Here is a 25,971-nt window from a genome sequence, read left to right on the forward strand (position 1 = left end):
GAACTCTGACAAATCACTTGGAATACTGAAATCCCTTAAATAGTGTGAGTAAGTTTCAGATATTTCAGTGTGAAGCAAGAGCATTTAAAATGGAAGGAAAAACATTTTGCTTTCTAAAGGGGCTGTCCCACTGCGGCAACCTAATTGGCGAGTTTAGAAGAGTTTAGGAGAGTATGAAAAAATGTCATATTGAAGACCTTCGGCGTCTATGTAGAAGACCTCCTTCGACCTCCTTCGACCTCCTTCAACTATGTTGAAGACTAGCTTCGGGAAAATTGGACACCGAATACTGGAGAGTGAAGACAACCTCCTTCGATCTCCGACCTCCCTTCAACTACGTTGAAGACTATCATCGACTGACTTTGACTACCTTCGACTTCCCTCGATTACCCTATGAATAACATGCCGACCTACTACGACCTACTTCGACTAAACCTACGAGTAAAAAAAGTATCGATTTTTTCCATGGCGAGCATTTTTCACTCGCGGGCATTTTTCAACATGCTGAAAAATACGCCGCGACCGAGCTGAGGCCTCGAGTACGCAGGGACTACTCTCGAGCATTAAGGATAGTTACAAAGACCTCCTAGGACCTCCTGTCAACCATGCTGCGAGTATGAGTCAGGGGCAAACTCGCCAGAACTCGCGGATTAGGTCACCGCAGTGGGACAGCCCCTTTAGACACACGCATTGAAAAAGCCTATCAGTTGTCAGAGATTTAAGGGCACTGATTTTCATCATCAGCCGGTCTGAATAAGCACCAGCAGTTTAATATTAGGTTGCTATTGAATACAGGAAACAATCAGTGAATTAGTGGTACTTGCACAATGGGAAAGTAGCCTTGTTAGTGAGTCGCAATGACCTTACTGATGAGGACAAGGTGGCATAAACCAGTGCTGTCGTGAGATAAAGGCAAGCCTCTGCTTTGATTTCCATGATCAGTGGAAATCTTCCTTTCATTTACAGTAAGTCTTGGGAAGCATTGACCTTGAATAAGGCTGCCATCATGTAGATGATGATTCAGCCTCTGATTTACATCTATTATTCAAATTATTAGTGGGCAAGGCAGTGGTAGCAGGAGGCTACTTATCTGAAAATAATATACAAGTAGCAATTTCACCTGAGATCTTCCAGTGTCACTATGCGTGTGATTTATTTAAGATGTGTAAATGAGTATGACTACCAGATATAATAAAATCTGTTGAACTGATCTAAAAATGATTTCCGTGGCTAAAAATTGATTGAAACTCAGAAAATGCATTCAAATTACATTCACTTTGGATTTATTCAGGATGAAAATAGCTTGCAGTGAGTACCCTTCAATGCTCCGATATAGCCATTTGCAAACTTTAGACTTAGGCTGGTAAATGCAATGGTTCCTATTCCTTGAAATGTTTATTCCTTCGATGGACAGCAAAGCTAAGACATTAGAAATACAAAAAATATTTAATACTCACAAAATTTAATAATTCGAGCTGACGAGGAATTTCTTTAGCATAGAATAAACATGAGGAAGTATTTCTTTAGCTGAAGGATGGCAAATCTGTGAAATTCATTGCCGCAGAAGGTTGTAGCGGCCGAGATTGGATATTTATAAATAAATTGGAAATTGATAGATTTTCGATTAGCAAGGGCGTCAAACGTTTTGAGGAGAAGACAGGAGAATGAGGTTGAGAGTGAAAAGAGATCAGCCATGATCTAATGGCGGAGTAGACACGATGGGCCGAATGGCATATTTCTGCTACTATGTCATGGTCTATATAGACTAATTAACATAACAAGAGTAAAAAGTTTCAGTGTTAAGCAATCATATTTTTGAGCTCATATTTTTAAGTCTTAGCACATTTTTTCTTCACAAATTTTCTTTCCCAATTCTGCATTAATACTGACTAATGGGATCAAAACCTTCAAGCAGTAGTTATTGTGATCAAAAATAGTTGAATAGCTCAACTTTAATGTTAAATATTTTCAATTTTGTGCCATTAATATATTCAAGATACTTATTAATATTAAGCACAGGCAAGAAAGTAGCACTGACATAAAAGATCAGCCATGAATGGTAATACAGACAAGTGGAGATAACAATCTATTCCTATTTCCATTTGTTACGAATCTTGCCTTCGTAGATTTTCAAGCAGGTTGCAAGATAGCAGAGTAGCAGAAAGGATCATTAAGATCTATTTAACCAATTTGAGACAATCCAAAGATACACATCCCACCCAACCCATTTAAGAAAATAAGTACATTGTTCAACAACTCAATATCTTGAACTTGGATCATTATTCAATTGGCTCAGTTCTAATCTCTACCTTAAATATCCTTCCCATTTCCTGAAGTCCTCCACAAAATGTTCCATCTTTATGACGTAAAGATGGTCATTAGTTTTCCTGTGAAATGGGTGAAAATAAAATTAATTCCCATCTTACACTCGATTTACTTGATTTACTTCTATGGCATATGACATGCTTGCCAGTTGAGTGTGGCTCTCCTCACTGGGTTATTAATTACTCTTATCACATGCAGCATACAGGAAAGACTGGTTCTCAAAAACATATAATTGTGTAGAAATTGTATTAGCATTTTCATAATATACCACGCTCTATCTACATGTTAGGGATAGGCATCACAAAATTATTGTGCAATGCAATGAAAAGGAAAGCTTGTTTTTGTCTAAATTCCTCATTCTTCATCCACCAGCAGAAGAACAGACCAACAGGAGTCTTAAAGCTTGTGTATACAACACAATGAAAGATAATAACAAAATAAAGGTTCCTTTGACTTAGATCAATTATTACTTTACATTGGTGTTGACAGTAGCACAGATTCTGTTCTTTAGTTCTCAGAATAGAGAATATTATTGGGAGAACTAAAGCAGTGCAATAATGTAAAAACTGCAAATTCAAAATGCCATCTGTGCAACTACCTGATACTGTATTGTATTCATTTTGACAATCACCAATTTGCATTTAATGTAAATATCTAAGCTAGGTTGCTGATAGTAGGTTTTGGCTACTCTGAAGGCTTTTCTTGTCATAACCGGCACTCTGGGAACATACTGTGTAACACCAGTAACACTCCTGTGAATGAATGCTCATGGGTAATATAACAGATCATAAAATTAACAGCTAATTGGCAGCAGATTGGAACTGTGTTCAATTATTATGTAGTCAGCTAAACCTTAATAGTACATTTTGCGAGCCCTTATTCTCCAAGTTAAATTAATTAAGATGCATAAATTATTGTCATTTCCAAGTGCTCACGTGTACTACACTCCATTAAGTTTATTTATGATGTAAAAAATCACTCTCTGGCACCTTGCCATATGTGACAGGAAACGTTCTTGCCTACAGGAATGTTTTATGCAATCAAGTCTGGGAACATACTTCCAATAAAAGTGGGTTCATGAAATGTCAGAGTCAAGCCTTGAATTGTGCTTCCATTATTGGAGGAGGCCCTTTTGTTGCACCTTAACTCTCTTGGGTAATATACAATTAAAGTTATTTTTCTGCAACTAATTCTCCTCTTGCACCTGGAACCTGTTTGATTATTTTATTAATTTTACTCTAGTCACCACTCCGATCACTCGGAGGCTGAAATAGGACATTAAAACTGGGATAGACACAAAATGCTGCAGTAACTCAGCGGGTCAGGCAGCATCTATGGAAAAAATGAATAGGTGACTTTTCAGGCTGTTTCACTGTTCACATCCTTATATTCCTGTCATTAGCACATCTTCCTCAACTAACAATGGGCTACATGTACTCCACTCTTCCCGAGGTCATCTGTTGCCAGACCTGATTTGTTCTAGCCTTTTCTCGCCTCCAATTAGAACATAGAAACATAGAAAATAGTTGCAGGAGTAGGCCATTCGGCCCTTTGAGCCAGCACTGCCATTCAAAATGATCATGGCTGATCTTCCAAAATCAGTATCCCATTGCTGCTTTTTCCCCATATCCCTTAATTCCTCTCTCCCCATCTCTTTCAGTCTGAAGCAGGCTTCCGACCCGAAACAACACCTAACCATTTTCTCCGGAGATGCTGCTTCACCAGCTGAATTACTATAGTATTTTCTGTCAATCTTTGGTATAAAGCAGCATCTGCAATTCTTTTTTATGACACCAATACTGGGACCTTCATTCCCTTTCTATCTTCCTCTTTACTTTGCCATTGCTGAATTTCTCGAAGCCAGGCTTGGCAACAGTTTAAATTCTCATTCTCACTCAATTTTCCTTCCCATTTTTATTCTTTCTTATTCAACGTCCTAATCCTTCAGCTGTGTTTGTCAGCTCAAACAATTAAAGGATGTTTACCCTAAGCACAGCTCTTATTATTTCTTATGATTATTACTTCTAATTATTTATTTATCTTTTGTCTACGGAAGGTTGCAAATTTTGTGACATGACAATATGCAAAGTACTGCAAAATGAATCAGGGAAGAGTAGTCATATTCATAATGGTAACAACGTGACTACACTGCTAGTAATATAATTCATAAATTGGAGTTCAATCCCCGATGATTACTGTGGAATTTAAATTGGTTAGCTCTGCCATGGTCTAACAAGCCACTAAGTTGCAGGTGCCCCACCACCAGCATCTTAAGGGTACTGAAGGATGAGCAATATATGCTGTCCTTCCTAACAATGCCCAGAACCTCAGATGCCATCACCTGGTTAGTAACCTGGGTAAATAGAACATAAGAAATAAGGAACTGTAAATGCTGGTTTACAAAAAACGTCCAAGTGTAGATTCAGCGTCTGTTTCGCCAAACACCTGCGGACGGTCCAACAAGACCTGCTTGATCTCCTGGTTGCTAACCATTTTAACTTCCCTTCCCATTCGCATACCGACCTTTCGGTCCTGGGCTTCCTCCATTACCAGAGTGAGACCAGACGGAAACTGGAGGAACAGGAACTGGTGGGTAGCTTACTTAGCAATAGTATGAACATTAAATTCTCCATTTTGTGGTAACTATCCTCAATCACCCCCTTTCCTGCCTTCTCCCTTTCCCTTCCCCCCCTCCCTTCCCTATCTGGACGTGCACTGATTTCTCCCCTCCCCCTCCCCTTCTGCCTATATTCACTCCTCAAGCTTCACATTCACACCTCTTCTATCCTAATCGCTCAGCTTTTGTCATTTCATTTCTGGCCTTTGTCCAACCATCTGCCTTTCAAAAACATCCCTCACCTGTATTCACCTATAACTTGCCAGACTGTGTCCTGCTCCTCCTCCTTTCCATCTTTTCCCCCAACAACCTGTCAGCCTGATGAAGGGTCCTAACCTGAAACTTCACTTATCCATGTTCCACAGAGACACTACCTGACCCACAGAGTTGTTCCAGTGCTTTGTGTCTTTTTAAGTAGAATCTGATACAGTTTAAAATTCTTTCCATTTCCATGCACAGAAATCTCTTCCTCTCCACATATTCTGTAAAAATAAAACATTTCCCTTTGTAACACCCTTTGGAATCACTAGTCGGCATGGACTCGGTGGGCCTGTTTCTGCACTGTATCTGTAAACCAAACTAAACTAAATAATTCATTATTCTATTAAAGCATAATATGCCTGAATAAGCCTACTGCCTTTGAACCATTTGTTACAAGATACATGATTAAAACATCATATCAAGCACAGAGAAATATTAACTACAGGTTTAGGTGATGAAGTGTAATAAGGTGCCAGCCATTAATATTCATTATTCTGACTTGATAGTCATCAGGGTGCAGATTGACATGACCTTCAACTACTGAAGATAAATCTAATGATACATGGTTATTAATAGGAAGAGTCAGTGGGTCAATTTTATTGAGGGGCAGTACATGAGCAATATCGTCTACTCAAAAGATGGCTATATCAATTTTCTATTGCTGTTTAGGAGTCAATATTTTGTTGGAAGTGCTTTTGATTGCATTGTAGAATACATTTCTCTCTCCACAAACAAAATCTATTGGCCTAGAGAATGCTTAATCTGTACAAATCATTTTAATATTATATTTCTTTTTTTTTTGATAGAGTAGGAGGGTATTTTTGACCCATCATCCATGCTGGCTCACAGTCCATTCTATTCCCACTAATATCCCCTATAATCTATTCTCCCCACGTCAGTTCCCTCCAGCTTTCAGCACTCATCTACACACTAGGGACAATTTATAGTGGCCAATAAACCAATCAAAGCCACTCCAGGAAACTCGTATGGTAAAGGGAGAACGCGCATTCATCACATAGACAGGATGAGATGTCAGTGATAGACACAAAGCCTGGGGGGGGGGAGAACAATGGAGGAGCCGGCATGCTTTGTAACCGTAGGTGGCCGCTATTCGTAGACCTTCGGTATGCAAGCAAATAATTTCACTGTGCCTTGTTACACGTGGCAATAAAGTATTCCACTCCATTCCATTCCAAAGTTGTTGAGTAGCTCAATGGGTCAGGCAGCACCTCTGGAAAAAAAGGTGGGTGATGTTTCAGGTTGGGACCTTTCTTCAGGCATGAGATGTCAGCAGCTCTGCCAGCTGTGTTATTGTGTTTCTTTTTTTCCCTCTATAACATGTCATATTGCTCCAAAGGAATGCAATACACATTTTCAAAGAAATAAAGCAAGATATAAGAAGTTATTTGATTTGGCTGACTCCTACCAAAGTTCAGTGGAAGTTTTGTATTTTGAGAGCTATAGAGATGTTTTTAGACTGATGCATTGATAGACTGAAGGGGGTGCAGGTCCATGCAATCTGTAGAGTTGTGTTGTGAGGAGGTAAAGTCTCTGTTGCGCCTTTTTTACAACTACAGCAGAGTTCACAGACCATTTAAGATCCTCACTGATGTTGATCCCCAGAAATTTAAAACTAGGCACCCTCTCCACCTCCTCGCCCCCTATCTCCAGTGGCCTGAGCTCCGCTCTATGTCGCCTGAAATCAGTGATGATCTCCTTTGTCTTTTTAGTGTTCAGAGAGAGATTGTTGTGAGCACACCACTCAGAAAGTCTGTGCACCTCCTCTCTATAGGCGACCTCGTTCCCATTTGAGATGAGTCCCACCACGGTTGTATCGTCCGCAAATTTTATGATCCTATTTGCGGGATGATGGGGCAAGCAGTCATGTGTGTATAGGGCGTAGAGGAGTGGACTGAGCACACAGCCCTGCAGTGCTCTTGTGCTGAGGGTCAGGGATGTCGAGGTGTAGGGTCCAAGTCTCACCGTCTGTGGGCGTTCACTGAGAAAGTCCAATATCCACCGACATGCTGACATTCACTCAGAGAGTTGAGAATTTGTGGAATTCTCTGTCACAGAAGGCAGGAGACAGTAGGCTGGATGAATTTAAAAGTGAGTTAGATAGAGCTAGCGGAATCAAGGGATATGGGAAGAAGGCAGGCACGGATTACTGATTGTGGATGATCAGCCATGATCACAATGAATGGCGGTGCTGGCTTGAAAGGCCAAATGCACCTATTTTCTATTTTTCTATGTTTCGGTTTCTATCCATGCACATTGATTGTTATAATGATGCATCAATTGACTTGGATGGGTGCGGGAAGCAACAAATAGATGGCCTGAGTTAAATTGATGATGGTAATAAGTTGCCTTATTTTAACAAGGCAGCCTTCCTGATATCCTCAGCATAAAACTATTTTTAACAATTTTATGATTTTATTCCAAAGACAGAAGGTGTAGTTACTCACTCACTGTCTCATTGGCACCAGGAGCCATTTTACTTTTAAGATATTTAAGTCATTCTAGATAAAAAATTGCATGCACGTAACTGAGCTTGGTCTTCCCTTTGAATAACCACTGAAACACGGTGGGTGCATACATCTACAGTTTGTACTACGGCAAATGATAGTGTATTTTTCATGTTGTTGCTTATGGCAGCTTGCTGTGCATTGCTTCGTGGCAACCATGACTACACTTGATTGTCAGAAAAACTCCTTGGGTTACTTGAAAGGGAGGCCAAGGGTATTAAATAAATCCAAAGAGAAATCTCTTCTTCTCTTCAATAATTCCTTGAGATTTCATATTTAATACCCTTCATATTCGCAGATGTTAACGAAAGCCATTGGGGAATTGCACTGTTCTAACCACGTGGTCCTGAGCTCAACTAGCTCTGGGAGTTTCACCTGAATTCCCAATAAAAGGGAATCACCAAGGGAAAGACCATAAATTCAACATCGGACCTTATGGCCTTCTCCCGTATGTGTCTCCAACCTAAACTATTAAAAAGCTAGGTCATTTACCAGTTTATTTCCTTACTTCTTTCTTAAAGTCCAATGGTGCCAATCTATTGCATATAAAGTTGTTGTCAGAAGGCTACACATTAAAACCAGGAACCAAAGAATAATTTTACAATTAATTTCTACAAATGTTCAATTTATTGCAGCTGGAAAGCACCACATTCTGTCTTCTTGTACCGTCATTCTGTCACAGTATTTCAGGTAATTTTTGAACACTAACAGCACTTGACCTACTTGAGAATGAGTTTGCAATCGCGTAAGTGCCCACAGATGCATTTGACATTTTCTCAGGTGATGCACACTGATAGGCTCCAATTGAAAGAGCACAGAGAAGTCCACATGCCCATCGCATCCGGAAAAGGACGTAATCAGTTCTAAATCAAAGGCAGACATTGACATGTACCTACCGGCCACCCTCAGGCTGAACTTAATTAGTTTAGCTACAGATAGAATACAAAATAGTAAGATTAAACGAGAACTTACCAGTTTGAAGTTTGATCTTTATTTTATGAGGAGTAACGTTGAGGGATTACTTGAAGAACCCGCCAGGACGCATGCATGTCAATCTTCAAAGCAGCGGTGTGAAATCACAGATAACAGTAAATGAACTGAACATAGTAAGATTAGAGAAATAGGGTACCAGTTGAACTTTATGATCGAAGGTGGGCGTGGAGGGCACGTAATTCCTCAACGTTACCTCTCATAAAATAAAGATCAAACTTCAAACTGGTAAGTTCTCGTTTAATCTTACTATTTTACTTCTGAGTCACGTGAGTGACTACGTGAAGATTTTAAAGCTCTGTGCTTTCATGCCGTGGAAATGAGTCCAGGCGTCATACACAGCATAAGTGGGCCAATGATGAGTGAACATTAATATAGCATTCAGACATGACATAGATATAGACATGTTGATGCTATTAATGAACAATAGTGGGAATCGTAACCTCCCTCAACCTGGAGGAAGTATGAACCATACCTAACATAGAGTTGGCAAATACCCCCGATCTGGCAATGAGTTTATTCCGAATATTTGTAGAGATTAATAGTTTGACCATCCTGCAGCAGCTAGGATGTGGTCCATAAGCCTGCTGCTGAGGTATAGCGGTCCTGGTAGAGTGGGACTCAATTTCAATGTACACTCCTATATATGCCAGACCCATTTAACCCTCTGGAGAAGATTTGTAGTGATTCCTTCTAACGAGGTTTTATGTAACTAACAATATTGCTAGTCAGAGTCTATGAGGCTCTTAGGGACCTTGACATTCAAGGACCCAAGCAGTCGTTCCAGGTGCAACAAAGGTTCACCTGTATCTCCTCCAACCTCATCTACTGCATCCGCTGCTCTAGATGTCAGCTGATTTACATCGGGGAGACTAAGCGTAGGTTGGGCGATCGTTTCGCCAAACACCTCCGCTCAGTCCGCAATAACCTACCTGAACTCCCGGTGGCTCAGCACTTCAACTCCCCCTCCCATTCCCAATCTGACCTCTCTGTCCTGGGTCTCCTCCATTGCCAGTGAGCAACAGCGGAAATTGGAGGAACAGCACCTCATATTCCGTCTGGGGACCTTGCGTCCGGATGGCATTAACATTGAATTCTCCCAATTTTGCTAGCCCTTGCTGTCTCCTCCCCTTCCTTAACCCTCTAGCTGTCTCCTCCCACCCTCCCATCCGCCCGCCCTCGGGCTCCTCCTCCTCCTCCCCTTTTCCTTCCTTCTCCCCCCCCCCACCCCCCATCAGTCTGAAGAAGGGTTTCGGCCCGAAACATCGCCTATTTCCTTCGCTCCATAGATGCTGCTGCACCCGCTGAGTTTCCCCAGCAATTTTGTGTACCTTCGATCTTCCAGCATCTGCAGTTCCTTTTTGAACATTGAAAGTAGGCATGCAGGTGCAGCAGGCAGTGAAGAAAGCGAATGGTATGTTAGCATTCATAGCAAAAGGATTTGAGTATAGGAGCAGGGAGGTTCTACTGCAGTTGTACAGGGTATTGGTGAGACCACACCTGGAGTATTGTGTACAGTTTTGGTCTCCAAATCTGAGGAAAGACATTCTTGCCATAGAGGGAGTACAGAGAAGGTTCATCAGACTGATTCCTGGGATGTCAGGACTTTCATATGAAGAAAGACTGGATAGACTCGGCTTATACTCGCTAGAATTTAAAGGATTGAGGGGGGCTCTTATAGAAACTTACAAAATTCTTAAGGGGTTGGACAGGCTAGATGCAGGAAGATTGTTCCCGATGTTGGGGAAGTCCAGCAAAAGGGGTCACAGTTTAAGGATAAAGGGGAAATCCTTTAGGACCGAGATGAGAAAAACATTTTTCACACAGAGAGTGGTGAATCTCTGGAACTCTCTGCCACAGAAGGTAGTTGTGGCCAGTTCATTGGCTATATTTAAGAAGGAGTTAGATGTGGCCCTTGTGGCTAAAGGGATCAGGGGGTATGGAGAGAAGGCAGGTACAGGATACTGAGTTGGATGATCAGCCATGATCATATTGAATTGCGGTGCAGGCTCGAAGGGCCGAATGGCCTACTCCTGCACCTATTTTCTATGTTTCTATGTTTCCTTACCTCCAATCATTTCTTTAATTCTCAAACAATTGGCCCTCTTGTATTTTTGTTCTTAACCTCTTTCTTAAAACTCAGCTTATTTAAATTAAATCTTTTGATCAACCTTCCAAACCCGTTCTTCAGCCCAACATCTACATTATTTCTATGAAGCACCTTGGGATTTTCATTATTACTGATGCTACATAAGTTCAATAATTTTTTTTGTTTTCATATTCCCTTATGATATATAATTGGCATAGTTATTCTTGGTCTTTTTCTATTCAGCTTTTTCCTCTGTGAGAGCTTAAGTTAGCCCTCTGAATGTGGCAAAATGCCTTCAAAACCTCGGGAAAAAAAGAGAGATAGGCTTGTGCAAGTCCTCCTTTGCATTGTAATTCATTTATCTTTACCATTAGCAGGGAGAAATGAGGTGAGTGTTGTCACTGAGTACATTACAAAGTGCATAACTGAATTAAGGCACAGTAAAATGACATAGTACAAATGTTACCCTCTATGTTGACATTAATTGTTAACTAAACAAACCCATTGATTTTATTTTTAATTTCCCTTGCTCCACTAATGTGTTAATCAAACTGCTTCTCAGGAGATAGGCAAAGTAAACATGGCATCTCACAGAATTTCTAGTTAACCACCTGACCAGTGACTGGGTGGAAAAAGCAATGGTGGTCACATTCAGTGGTCCTCGGGAATGTGTTGTAGTTATAAATATATTAATTTCCCAGATTCTGTGCCATGCCATGAGAGCAAGAGATGGATGGGGATTAATATTGTACCTAAAGTCTCCATGCAGGGGACAATGAGTGAAAAGAACATTCGGAAGATATCAGAGGAAACACCAAATGAATACTAGTAACTAAACACATTTCTGAAGAAGGATCTTGACCTGAAACATAATCCATTCCTTCTATCCAGAGATGCTGCATTGTCCCGTTGAGTTACTCCAGCATTCTGTGTCTATCTTCAGTGTAAACCAGGATATGCAGTTTCTTCCTACACACTTAAGAATTTTGGACGTGGGATTGGGAACAGGTCATACAATTTTTGTCCATTCTGCTATTCAGAACCAGTCACAGAGTCATGCACCATGATAAAAGGCCCTTCATCATAACTCATCATTGGTGATCAAGATGTTCATCTATGGTAGTCCCATTTGCCATAATTTGACATATCCCGCTCAACCAGCGGGGGGAGGGAGGGGTGGGGTGGGGGGGGGGGGTGTCATTAGCCACCATCCAGTAGGTCCACCTCACTATGGCCAGAATTGAATTCTGTCTTTACTTTGTGTACTAGTCATGTCTCTACTATTTATTTCATTCCTCTTACATGTTTTTCCTCTACCTGCTAAATTTTTGTAAGGTGTCCTTGAGACTATTGAAAGGCGCCCATAAATAAAATTTATTATTATTATTATTATGGCAAACAATGATGCCAGCCTTGGTTTATATACATGATTGGACTCCAAAGTTTATCTATCTTCATACAATTTAAGATATCCAGCACCTATTTGGCTGTAATGTGGACTATCCCAACACAACCCTATTAACATTTTCGAGTTATTCACGGTAAATACAGAAAAAGTATAGAACATGGAACGTAGAACATAATACAGTACAGCACAGGAACAAAATGCCTAGCTGAACTGATCTCATATGTCTGCACATGATCCATATCCCTCTATTCCCTGCACTTCCATGTGCCTATCTAAAAACCTCTTAAACGCCACCATTGTGTCTGTCTCCACCCCCACTCCAGGCAATGCATTCCTGGCCCCAACCACCCTTTGTGTAAAAAACATGCCCCACATATTTCCGTTAAATGTTTCGCCTCTCACCGAATAGCTATGCCCTCTAGTATTGAACATTTCCACCCTAGGGGAAAGGTTCTGACTATCTACCCTATCTATGCCTCTCATCATTTTATATGCTTCAATCAAGTCTCCCCTTAACCTCCGACTTTCCAGAGAAAACAATCCATATCCATCCAACCTCTTCCTGTAGTCGAAACCCTCTAATCCAGGCAGCATTCTGGTAAACCATCTTCAAAGCTTCCACATCTTTTCTGTAATGGGATGACTAGAACTGCATACAATACTCCAAATTCATTGAGGAACTTGTACATCTCCTGCGGCTCTAAACATAAATGTCCGCTATAGTTTTTGAGAGTAACTATTTTGCAGTTCCACCCCTCCCCCTTCCCCCCTCCCCCCACCATCAACCGCGTGTTGAGGGGACGGGACCCACCGGGTCCCACTTGGCCTAGTATACTAATAAAATCATTTTTGGATTCTCCTTCAACTTCTCAGCCAATCTACTCTATAAGATCCTAGTTGATCTACTGTCTTGACTTTTCCCACACCATCATCAATTTACTTGATTCCCATAGAACCCAAAAATGCAATCACACCCTTCCCTGTAATGTGGGCAACCAGAATTTTACACAATATTCCAAGTGCACTCTTACCACTATGTTGTAAATTTGCAACACAACCTCCTGACTTGTGAAGGAAAGCATGCCTGTACCTTCTCCATACCGTATCCACCAATGATGCCATGAGTATGCTATCTACCATTCTGCAGGGGACTGTTAACATTTCAGATCTAGAACCCTTCATCAGAACTGGTGAGTTGCTGTTCTATACCAACTAAGGGTCTCAGAATGGAAATGTTAATTGTTAGTCTTTACACAGACTGCTGGACCTGCTGAGAGTTTGGACAGGATCCAAATCAAGGATCCAAATCATCAGAGATGTCCTCATTCTTTAGGGAACAGAGGTACCCCTCTTCTATTATAGATGAGGCTCTCACCAGGGTCTCTTCTATACCCTATAACTCTGCTCTCACTCCCCATCCCCCTACTTGTAACAAGGGCAGAGTCCCCCTTGTCCTCACCTTCCACCCTACCAGCCGTCACATACAAAAAATAATCCTCCGATATTTTCGCCACCTCCAATGGGATCCCACCATAGGCCACATCTTCACATCTCCCCTTTTGGCTTTCCGCAGAGACCGCTCCATCCGTAACTCCCTGGTCCCTCCTGGCACTTACCCTTGCAACCGTAGGAAATGCTACACTTGTCGCTTTACCACCCCCTTTGAATCCATCCAAGGACCCAAACAGTCTTTCCAGGTGTGGCAGAGGTTCATCTGCATCTCCTCCAACATCATCTATTGCATCCGCTGCTCAAGGTGTCAGCTGTTCACAGTGGTGAGACCAAGCGTAGGCTTGGCGATTGCTTCGCCCAACACCACCGCTCGGTTCGCAATAACCAACCTGATCTCCCAGTGGCTCACCACTTCAACTCCCCCTCCCATTCCAAATCCAACCTTTCTGTCCTGGGCATCCTCCATGTCCAGAGTAAGCCCCCCCTTCCCAGCTCTCCCACAGCACACTATCTCTGCCTTTTCCTTTCTTCTTCCCGCTCCCCCCCCCCCCCCACCCCCGTATCAGTCTGAAAAAGGGTCTCGACCCGAAATGTTGCTCCATAGATGCTGCCTCACCCGCTGCGTTTCTCCAGCATTTTTGTCTACAATGGAATTCATGAACATTCTTTATTACACTTTGAATATATTTTCTTCATAGTGTACTGCCAAGTTATATTTGTGTTCTCTTTATTAACCTCTGGTTCATTCTTTGTTGATCCTTTCAGAAAATGGGGGGATATGTGTAATATGCTGGTAGAGGTGATTAGTTTGTGGCATCATGTGTGGCATGGACATTATGGGCCGAAGAGCTATTGGTTCAATATTCTATATTCTTTCCAACCACAAAGCTTCCTAGTTCTTGGCAAAATGCAAAGCTTTTTTTTATCTAACATTATTTAAACTAACATTATTTTTAACTTCCCTTGCTACCCTAGATTGGTCCACTATTTTTTCTGAAGTTTTTATATTGCTTAAAGGAACTTATATTCACTGTGCATTTTCCTTAAGAGAATAAAATGTGTTGATGAGGGCTGAGTCCTTCCTTCAAGTCTACAGCTCTTGTTGAATGGAAAAGCTGCCCAAATAACCAATATAAAAATCAAACAGCAATACATGCAGGAAACATGAAATAAAACTGTAAATGCCCAAAAATGTTCAGGCAGTATATGTGGAAAGGGAATCAAGGATGATGTCCTGTTTGAGGTTGATGGGTTGATGAACTGTTTTCAGAATCAGACAGTGAGCACAATTTTGGCAATGTAACTTCATCGGCTATTTCCAAATTAATTTGCACTGATTTCATCCAGTTTAGGGAAGCAGAGATTAGATAAAAGAGACTTTGATTCAGTATTATAGCTCTGAGCAAATAGTTGCAATCTTCCACTAGTTCTGACCAGAAGGCCCAGAAGCAAATTGATGTCGAGAATTAATTAAAATCGTAATTCTTGATATTTATGCATCCAATTATTCCAATCTGCCCAATGTCAGGAACTGCATGTAGTAGAGATGCGGGTGCATTCAAAGACTGGAAATTGACCAGATTTTACTTCGGAGTCACGTGAGTGACTACGTGAAGAAGGGCCGTCCGTCTGCGTGCGCGTCATTACGTCTGAACGCAAACGCGTGACGAACTGGCAGAGGCACTGCGTCCTCCCAGGCCGTTAGGATGGGCAGGTAAGGAAAGTTGAACTACTTACCTGCGTTCTTTCGGGCTTGAAACTTTTTGTAGTTTCATGGCCCAGATGTCGAGGATACGGTCCGCGGGGAAGTTGGCTGCCGAAGACCGCAGCATTTCCCAGTAGCGGGCAATGGTGTTTCCCGACATTTAGCGCCGGCAGCTGAAGCGGCAGGAGACGTTGCAGGAGGAGAGCTCCGTTGGTGGTCCTGCAGTACGGGAAAATCCACCCGCAAGTCAAACAACCCGTTGACTCAGAAGAGTCCGGGGAGGGAAAGGGATACCCTCCCTCAACGGAGAGCGTCTGAGGACGACTCTCCCACATAGGAGCAACTTTTTGGAGAAGTTGCTCCAACAATGACCTGCTCTAAGGAGAGAGCTGTGTCAGACCGGTACCTACAGCAGCCGGCAGTACCGGGAGCCTCGCATAATGGGGCAACCCAATGTCTTCCCCATTGGAGGGGGAAGTACATATGGAAGAAACCACTCTGAATCAGAGTCCAAAAGCAGGGGGGAGGGGGGGGACCTTCCCAGGGACAAGCAGAAGAAAGGAAGTAAGTAAGTAACTTTTACTTATATAGCACTGTTTAAGTTAACTTGCACCAAAGAGCTTCACATAAAATAAATAATAAGCACAAAAGAAAAGAAATACTTCTGCAATCATCCAGGTTCCACTGGGTGCTTCCCTGGATAGAGATCTAGAAAATGTCTCCTGCTCTGAGGAGAGGAGCATTCACGGTCAGTTTCAGTCTGACCCAAAGCAAGAATCTCATTTAGGCCCGCTGGAGGGGCAATGTCAGCGCAGGTATTCTCAGGGGCCTGCGGCAGCACCTGTTTTCAGGGCTACCTACAAATCTCACTCTCAATGGAGAGGAGTGTGAGTGATCAGTAGGTAACTGATCTCGAATTACAATACTATACAATACCATTTATTTGTCATTTGAACCTCACATAACGTTCAAACGAAATTTAGTTTCGAGATCAGTAGGTAACTGATCTCGAATTAAGGTATGAACATACTGAAGCACATGTATATGGCCTCAAGAGACAGCAGTTGGCAGAATATCCGCACAAATGCCGGCAAGGGAACAGCGCTATCAGGGTGACTTTGGAGAAACCAGCCGCCGAATCCTCTCTTCAGGTAAGACCAGAAGAAGGAAGCAATGCTGTCGGACCAATCAAGGTACCAACGACAAGCAAACTTCATCAGTAGGCGACAACACACTCCACACCTCCATAGGGGGTAAGCAGTTCACTGAAGCCGATGGTAGCTTGAAAGCTGGGCACGGAAATATGATCAGAGTCGTCTTTCAAGGCAGACTCAGAATTATGGCCAGAATTGTCCGACAAGGCAGGCTCAGTATGATAAGGTTTTCAGACCAAGACCCAAGCAGAGGTCAGGAGAAACATGGAATCCACACTTCCTACCAGTCCAACTCCCAATCAAGGAGAGAAAAGGTACCCGCATCAGGGGCCTTTGGGCTTACCACAAGACCACTGGTAGCCATGGAGGTAGGTGGGTCTGGGTTTACTGAAACAAGGGATTGTGGACCAGTTACATGTTGGTAATTTTACTCTTGTGTTTTTGTTCAAAATGACAATAACATGAATTTCAGATCTGGTTTTAAAAAACAGATAACAACATGTGATTATTTTTTACTGCACAACATACATAGGTTCCAAGCAGACTTGGAACTCGGACCGGAATTGTCTTCAAAGCAGGCCCAGTATTTTGGGCAGGATTGCCTTCCAGGACAGGTGACAGATGGAGGATGTCACTTCATCCAGGTTTAACTCATTTGTGCAGTACAGACTTTTAGGAACAGCAATTTTTTGTTACGGTCTAACTACTGTTTTATAGGAGCTTCCTATAAAATAGGTCACATGGCATGCATCAACCTCAAAGATGCATACTATTCGGTGTCTATTCATTAAGAAAAGAAGATATTTGAAGTTTAACTGGATGGCATGGCTCTGCCAAATGGGTTGACATCAGCTCCTAGACTATTGACTAAACTACGGAAACCAATTCTGGGACTACAAAGGTCTCAAAACCACATAGTAATGGCATATTTGGAGGACATTTTCATTTTGGAGTCACCTAGAATTGGCAGAAGCATCAGTCAAGCAAACCAAAACCCTGTTTGAAAGAATTGGTTACCTCATCCATCCAGTTAAATCAAAATTGACACCTACAAGGGTAATTGATTACCTAGAATTTACTATCAAAAACAGTAAATATGTTGGTGACTTTGCCTAGGGGCAAACGACAATATTAATTAAGCCTACAATGACCTGATAGTCAAATTCTAGCCATCTATCAGGCAAACAGCGAGTGTAATTGGCAAATAGTAGCTGCATTCCCAGCAGTACGGGCCTTTGCATTACCAGAACTTACAGTAAGCAAAGGAATGAACACTCAGATTACATGCAGGCCGAATTGGCAAACTATGGATTGCCAGCAGAGGCCATTGTTGAATAACTATGGTGGATAACGAATGGGAGACAGCTCAGGGAAATTTTGCTCGAAAACCATCGAGGGTTCTTCAGACCTATGCAAGCGGCTAAGGTGGGGAGACACCAACACAGTCTAAAGCTGTGGGGGCAGGTGGAATGAGCAGGAGTCTGTAATTCCCCAACACATGGAATCAATTACCCAGAATTGTTGGGGGCACAATATGGACTCAAGGTTCTCTGTAGCGATATGCAACTGGTGCTTGTTCAAATTCAGATTGATAACACTACTGCGGTGGCATATATCCATTAATAAGGGTGGTGTAAAATCTGTATCTTACGACAGATTGTCGAACCTCATTTGGCACTGGTGTATCGAGAGGAATATTTGGGAAATCTACGAGGTAGATATAACATGGTGACAGATGCTGGATCACGAATGTTTAATAACAACACAGAATGGATGTTGAATCAGACAGTATTTAACAAAATAACTACACGATTTGGCATACCAGATGTTGATCCGTTTGCATCTAGACTAACCATTAGTTACCCAGATATGTGTCCTGCGAGCTGGATCCAGGAGCAAGGCAGTGGATGCTTTCTCCCTCAATTGGGGAGGAATGTTTATGTATGCTTTCCGCCAATTTGTCTCACAAACCGATGCTTGACAAAAATCAAGCAAGACTAAACCACAGGCATATTGGTAGTGCCAGATTGGCCTACTCAAGCCTGGTCCCCAAAAATTTTGGTAATTATAGTCCAGCCAGTAATGGCTGTACCCAAGAGCAGGGACCTCCTAGTGAACCCCGTTACAGGGAGCAATCATCCACTACATGAACGTATAACTTGTTCGTCTGCAGATTCTGAGGAGGCCATTTCAAGGCATAGGACTGTCCGAACAAATACAACACAGTTCGGATAACGGATGTCTTGGAGTTCCTATCAACTGTACTATAACAATAAATTAAGTTATAGTGCATCTATAGTGCCAGAGGCGCACTCTCCTCCAATCTGATGCCGGAAGCAGGGCACAGTTCGATAGGAACGCACCCCTTTACAACAAAATTCATGAAAGGAATTTACAATTTAAGACCTCCAAGGCCAAGGTACACTGACACATGGAATGTGAGCATGGTACAAACCCTACTTTGACAGTGGGGACCGCCTATAACTAACCCTGAAGGTGGTATGCTGACAAAGAGTCCAGACACTGCAAAAGTTACGGTTGGACTACATGACCACCAATATGAACAACATAACATTCCTAATCAGGAACCTGATAAAACAGAGCAGGCCAGGAATGCCAGGGATGGAGATCCAGTTCTTGGCATATCCAGAGGACCAACGGTTGTGTGGGTGGTAACATACTAACACCACTATCTGAGAGTTACAGAGAACCTCAGAGACTCAGAACAATCGGTCCTCATCAGCCATAAAATTAAAAAAAACACACCAAAAGGTGTCAACTCAAACCATCTCCAGATGGTCAAAAGAGGTAATGGCGGTAGCAGGAGTAAACATTTATATGGTTAAATCTCACTCCACCAGGGCTGCATCTACGTCGGCAGCAAGAGCTATTGACGTGCCCCTTGACGACATCCTTGTGGCTGCAGGATGGACGAATGAAATAACGGTCCACCAGTTTTATAACAAACCCATAACCGGACTGGGGGTGTTTGCACGTACCATTTTAAGTTCTGTCCCTTAGTTCCCCCCCCCCCCCCCCCCCCAAGGTTGGGAGGGGTAACTTTTTAAAAAAAATTCTTTCATTTAAAGCATCAGTTTCTTTACTTAATTACGTAATGTCTGAATGCTTTAATGATTACACGCATCCATGGTCAATCCATTCAGTGTGTGACGCCTGGATTCGTAACCGGCGTAAAATCACAGAGCTTTGAAATCTTCACGTAGTCACTCACGTGACTCCGAAGTAAAATAGTAAGATTAAATTAGAACTTACCAGTTTGAAGTTTGATCTTGATTTTATGAGGAGTTACGATGAGCGATTACGTGCCCACCGCTCCCACCCTCATACTATCAAGGTCATATGGAAGTTCTAGTTTCTTCACAATCTTACTATTCTCAGGTCTTCTTTTTATCTGTGATTTAACACCGCTGCTTTGAAGATTGACGCGCACGCAGGCGGACAGCCCTTCTTCACGTAATCGCTCATCGTATCTCCTCATAAAATCAAGATCAAACTTCAAACTGGTAAGTTCTCGTTTAATCTTACTATTATATTTCACTGTTAATTAAAATGGCTATGAACTTTGCAATCAGGCAATCATTTTTCATCAATATCTGTGTCACTTTTGCGAAGAAGCTTCTTGCTCTCCTGATGGTCTTGCTCACTAGATGACCAGAGCTATTATCCAGGATGACCAGAGCAAAGCAAATGTGGGTAAAATTCAGGTATTCAAGGGAGCTAACACAGACTGGCATAACTCAGCAGGTTAGGTAGCATCCCTGGAGAACATAGTTTGGTTGATGTTTAGGATCAGGACCCTTCCACAGACTGATTGTAAAAGGGGCGTGGGAAAGATAGAAGAGAGGTGGGGTGGGACAAATCATGGCAGGGAATGTGTGAGCACAGACGATGGAGTTGATTAAAAGGTGGATGATTAAAAGGGGGGGGGGGGGTGAGAGAGATTACCTAAAATTGGAGAATTACATGTTCATAGTGCTGGGTTGTGAGCTACCCAAGAGGTGTGATGGTAGCTGCTACTGTAGGTTGTAAGCTATGAGATGCGGTTCCTCCAGTTTGCTTGTGGCCTCACTCTGGCAATGGTGGAGATTCAGGACAGAAGGACAGTATGGGAATGGGAATGGGAAGGGGAAGGGAAGCAACTGGGAGATCCAGTAGGCCTTGGTAGATTGAGTGCAAGTATTTGGCGAACAGATATATTCTTTAAGTGATATGGCCTCCACTTTCAAGTACCCTTGCACTTTGATTGCCAAGGTAAGGAAGCATTGGCTTAATCTGAGGGTATTATCTAAAAGAAGAGTTTGGACAAACTTGGATTATTTTCTCTGGAGTGTCAGAGGATGAGGGTAGATCTGATGTAACTATATAAAACTATGAGAGTAGATAGTCAGAACCAGTTTCCCAGCATAGAAATGTCAAAGACTAGAGGGCATTGCTTTACGATGAGAGGACGAAAGTTTAAAGGAGATGTGTGGAACAAGATTTCATTTATACAGAGAGTGGTGGATACCTGGAACATGCAGCCAGGGGTGGTGGTTGAGGCAGACAAGGTAGTGCCATTTAAAAGACTTTTAGATAGGGACATAGATATGCAGCGAATGGAGGTATATGGATCATGTGCATGCAGAAGAGATTAGTTTAACTTGGCATCATGTTCAATACAGACATTGTTGGCCGAAGTGCCTGTTCCTGTGCTGTACTGTTCGGCTTTCTAAGTGCAATGTTCTAACATTTAAAGCTGCCCCTATATTAAGCGACAATGATAGTGACTGAATACAAATTTCACCCTCTTATTTTAAAGGCATTGGTTGAATGTTGAATAAAACATCTGTGCTATTCTTCCACTGCCACAGAAACGATGTTTTGAACAAGTGGTCCCTTGCTGTCAACAGTGGTACAATACGCAACAGCGCAATATATAAACATGCAAAAGATAGACATAAAATGCTGGAGTAACTTAATGGATCAGGCAGCATCTGCAGAGAAAATGGCTCGTGACCCTTCTTCGGACTGAGTCTGAAGAAAGAGTCCTGATCAGAAAAGTCACCAATCCATTTTCTCCAGAGATGCTGCTTGACCCGTTGAGTTGCGATGCTAGTTGAAGGTGGTTGCCAGAGGTTGCAGGTAGTGGAAGGTCTGGCAACCACCTTCAACCAGCTTCGACTAAAAAATTACCGATTTTTAAAACGGCAACCTATTATTAGTTGCGGCCGGTTTTGAATTTTTTTAAATAATCGCCGGAATATAGAAGAAGCGGAAACCACTTTTGACCATTAGAGAGACTGAAAAAAACCTCCGGGAACCGCACGGAAACCTTGGGTGGGGAGCAAAGTCTGCAGAGTTTTCCGTTCAGGTTTCCTAAGTGGGACAGGGGTATTACTCCAGCATTTTGTGTCTATCTTTGATATAAATCACCATCTGCAATTCCTTTTTATTACAAAATGCTAACTTTTATTCAAGCATAGGTGTTGAAGTCATGCTTTCTGAGATGTGTCCAAGGTTGAGTACTGACAATAAACTCATTTCCATTACTTGTAAGTAAAATAATGTATGTTGGATGGAGTTAAAGATAACTCATACCTTTTGTTAGGAAGGAACTGCAGATGTCTGTAGAAGGGTCTTTACTCAGAATGCCACCCATTCCTTCTCTCCAGAGATGCTGTCTGTCCGGCTGAGTTACTCCAGCATTTTGTGTCTATCTTCGTACCTTTTGTTAGTTTGAAGTAACTTGGATAGATCTGTATGTATTCAGATGATGAGGGAAATTAATAGTGTAAGCAGCAAAATGACTAATTTAAGGTAATTAAATAAATTGGGGTAATTAATTGAATGCAGATCTGAAGGAAATGATCATTAACACCTAATGACAAGAAAATATTATCATGAAATGTAATGAATTAATGAATCATTTAAAGTGATGAATCCTATTACTTGTTAAAGAGGTGGAAGATTGTTGTCCAACCTTTCCTTTCTTACATCTTCAACCTGCCCTTAAATTAGGGATTGAAACTATTTGCACGTGAGACAAATGCTTCCCTAAGGTCCTTATCACTCTACAGAAACTGGCTGCTTTAGTCATTCTTTCCGCCCGTCTTAATGAGTTGGTTCTTCTTCCTCCAAAAAAATATTTTAGGAACAGCAATATTTCAGTTTACTGACAGTAGTCGTTCATCATGCAGACACTAAACTATCAGATATGCAGATGCCAATTTTTGTAACAAAAATCAGCTATTAAGTTCTACATCCTGGAAACCTTAAGATGAACAAAGCAGGCCCAGCAAGTTCATCTGAGTGATTCACTGATCCATTGTATCAGCAGGCACTTCAAAGGTAATGCATTTTATGAAGTATGCTCAGACACTTCAGTAAGATAAGGCACTCTACACGTGTACATACCATTAATCAGACCAGGAAGATTGTCTGTTTAAAATCAGGTCGGTCTTGACCTCACAAAATAACTAACCATGCAAAAATCATCAGAGTTGGAAAGCGAAAAGTTTGATAAAGGTTGTCTGTCTTGATCAGAATCCAGCTCGCCTGTTAGGATCGTCCATTTTCCCCCCTCAATTGCCAGCAATGTTTGAGGATGTTTCAGTCAAAAGTACTCCACCCATAAAACTGTCCACTTAGTTTTTGCAACAACTCTGGCCTGCAATTAACATCTTTAATATGTGCCCTTGTTTGTTTTCTCCTTCTCACTACCCTCATTGATTAACTAATTAAATGCTACATAAATATTGGAATCACCAAGAGTTCTCACCCTCTCTGACATATTTCCTCTGTCCTTTCCACTCTTCCCCACCCTGGAATTTAAAACTCGCTTATTTTCCCACCATCCCACTTCTGAAGTACTACTTTTGATCTGAAATAATCACTCAGTTTCTCTTCCACACATGCTCTCTGATATGCTGGTTATATCTTTCTGAGTCCTTCTGAGTATTTCAGATTTCAAACAACAGCATGTTTTTAGAATGTAGGAACAATGAGCAGCAGATGCTGGCTTACAAAAAAGGACACAAAGTGCTGGAATAACTCTGCAGGTCAGGCAAAATCACAGGAGAACATGGATAAGTGACATTTCGGGTCAGGATCCTTCCTCCCACTGATTTTTGATCTTCAAAACTGTCTCTGGATGCTTCGTCTGTCATGGGAGGCCAATGTTCAGATTGCTCTGATGGATATTGTTGGGGGTGATCAACTCTCAGAGGCAAATAACACCAGCAACCAGGACAATGGTACCATGTTTGACTCTGTGGAACTGCACAGTGGGGTTAAGTCCAGATGAGGAATAACGACAGAGGACTCTACAATCAGGATGCAGGCAGATGTTTCTGCGGCCCCAAGCAAGACTACTGGCTGGTGTGTTGCTTCCTTGGTGCTGGGGCCGGTACACATGATAATAAAAATCTAACCTAAACCAATGGTGCATTTTTCATGGTTCCTATTTTTCTGAAAATGCATTTGTAATAGGGAATACTGTACATGGTATTGTACAGAGCTGTGTCTAAGGTAAACTACAGTGAATCAGTACTGATTTATGGAGTTGCTCGAGTAAATTTTATCTGTGGGACTTTGTTTTAGCTTAGTGAGACAATGTGGATACAGGCCCTCCAAAAAAAAGAGAGAGAAGAGAGAGAGGGAGAGAAGAGTGAGACTTCAAAGTTTGACAACATTGGACTGCAGAAACTTTCCTTTGTTAAAGGATCTCTCCATTAACTGTGATTCCTGCATTCTTCCGGAGCGCCGTGGGAGCGGCTGTGGCTGGTGGATTGCCAAGAGTGCCTGGAGTGTAGGGGGGGTGTAGGAAAATGTGCTGTGTTTTTGTCGTTTCTAACACCGGATCTTTGCCTCCGTACCATGTTGCCCAGAGCAGGCTGCAATGGCTTAATGAGGAGAAGGTACTTTTCGCTTCCGGCAGTTTCCGGAGGCTCGGGAGGGCTGAGAAAAGCCTCCCAAGAACTGCTCTTGGCTGTGGAGTTGAGCGTGGGGATTTTCCTTACTCGGCTGGAGAGAACTACTTCTGTTGCTTTTTCGGACTGTGACTGACTCTGAGATCGCTTGAGCTGAGACTGCTGGTGTCCCTGGTGCTGGTTTGTGCCACTGTCAAGATGGCAGGGGCTCGGTCTCGTACTCGGAGTTACGCAGCTGCGGTTTCGGGTGCGACTTCTGGGTCAATCGAGGATGTGCCTTATGTTGACTTGGGTGGTAAAAAAATGTGATCTCGGTCCAAACCGGGTTCCAGTGGAGAAGTGCCTGCATGATCTTTTCCAGAAGGGTGTAATTGCCTCTGCCGAGGTTGCAAGGGGGAAGTGTGGGAATATACTAAAGTCCCAGGAGGATGTGGCCTTAGCTCTGGAGAAGGGATTCACAGCGGGGGGGGGATCTTTGTACCGGTTGAACTGTGGGTGTCCACCGTGAGACCGGTTCTCCTGTGGGACGTTCATCCGGGATGCGCTCCTTCTTCCACATTTGGCAAAGATTGGGGAAGTGCGATCTCGGTTGACTAGGCTTATTCACCCCTGGAGTGACCCGTGTCTCAAAGGGATCTTGAGTTTCAAGAGGCGGGTTTTCATGAAGGTGGAAATGGGGTCGGGCGCTGAGGGGAGCTTTGTTGTGGAGCATGTGGGTGAACCCTACCCCATGCGTTAGAGTTGGGGAGAGGCACGGTGTCATGCGTGCAGAGAGTTTGGACATTTCCGCAGGGATTGTCTCAATCGCCGGGCCGATGCTAGAAATCCTAACGCAGCGGCCCAGGAATGCACTGCTGGCCCATCCGGGGAGGCCTGTTCTGCCGCGGTGACCCGAAGCGGCACTGCTGACCTGGCTGGGGCTGACAGTTCCGACTCTGTGACCCAGGGCGGTACTGCTGACCCATCTTGGGCTTCCAGCTCCACCTCGGCAGCCTAGGTCTGTACTGATCCCCGCCCCCTACGTCCTGAACCTGTGGCGGTGGTTGACGGCAAGGTGCAGGGGAAGGGCGAGGGGGGGGGGGGTGGTTGAATGGTTGTTGCTGAGGAAGAAGAAGTCCAGGAAGATGAATAAGCACCTCCAAGTGAGTCAATCACAAGTGGATGGGCCCTTTCCCAGACCTGAGCCCACCCAAGGTTTGCCTGTTGGCCCTGGTGAGGTCCAAGACGTACCTGGTGTGACTCAGCAAGGAGCTGAGGAGGTTCAGAAGGGGGCGGGGGAGGTTGAACATGGGGGAAGAAAAGAGCTAGCTGGTAGTGTGGAGGAGGAGGACCCTTCCTTTGCTCTATCTTGCCATGAGCTTGGATGGCATACCGTTACATTTTGTTAACGTGTACGCCCCAAGCACCGGCACGATGCAGGCCTGCCTACTTCAGGAGGTGACTGCTCTGTTGAGCACTATTATGTGGGGAGTGTGTCTTCCTTGGGGGGGGGGGATTTCAATTGCACACTTGAGGTG

The sequence above is a fragment of the Amblyraja radiata genome, chromosome 4 (genome assembly GCF_010909765.2).
Source record: "Amblyraja radiata isolate CabotCenter1 chromosome 4, sAmbRad1.1.pri, whole genome shotgun sequence".
NCBI classification, from domain to species: domain Eukaryota; kingdom Metazoa; phylum Chordata; class Chondrichthyes; order Rajiformes; family Rajidae; genus Amblyraja; species Amblyraja radiata.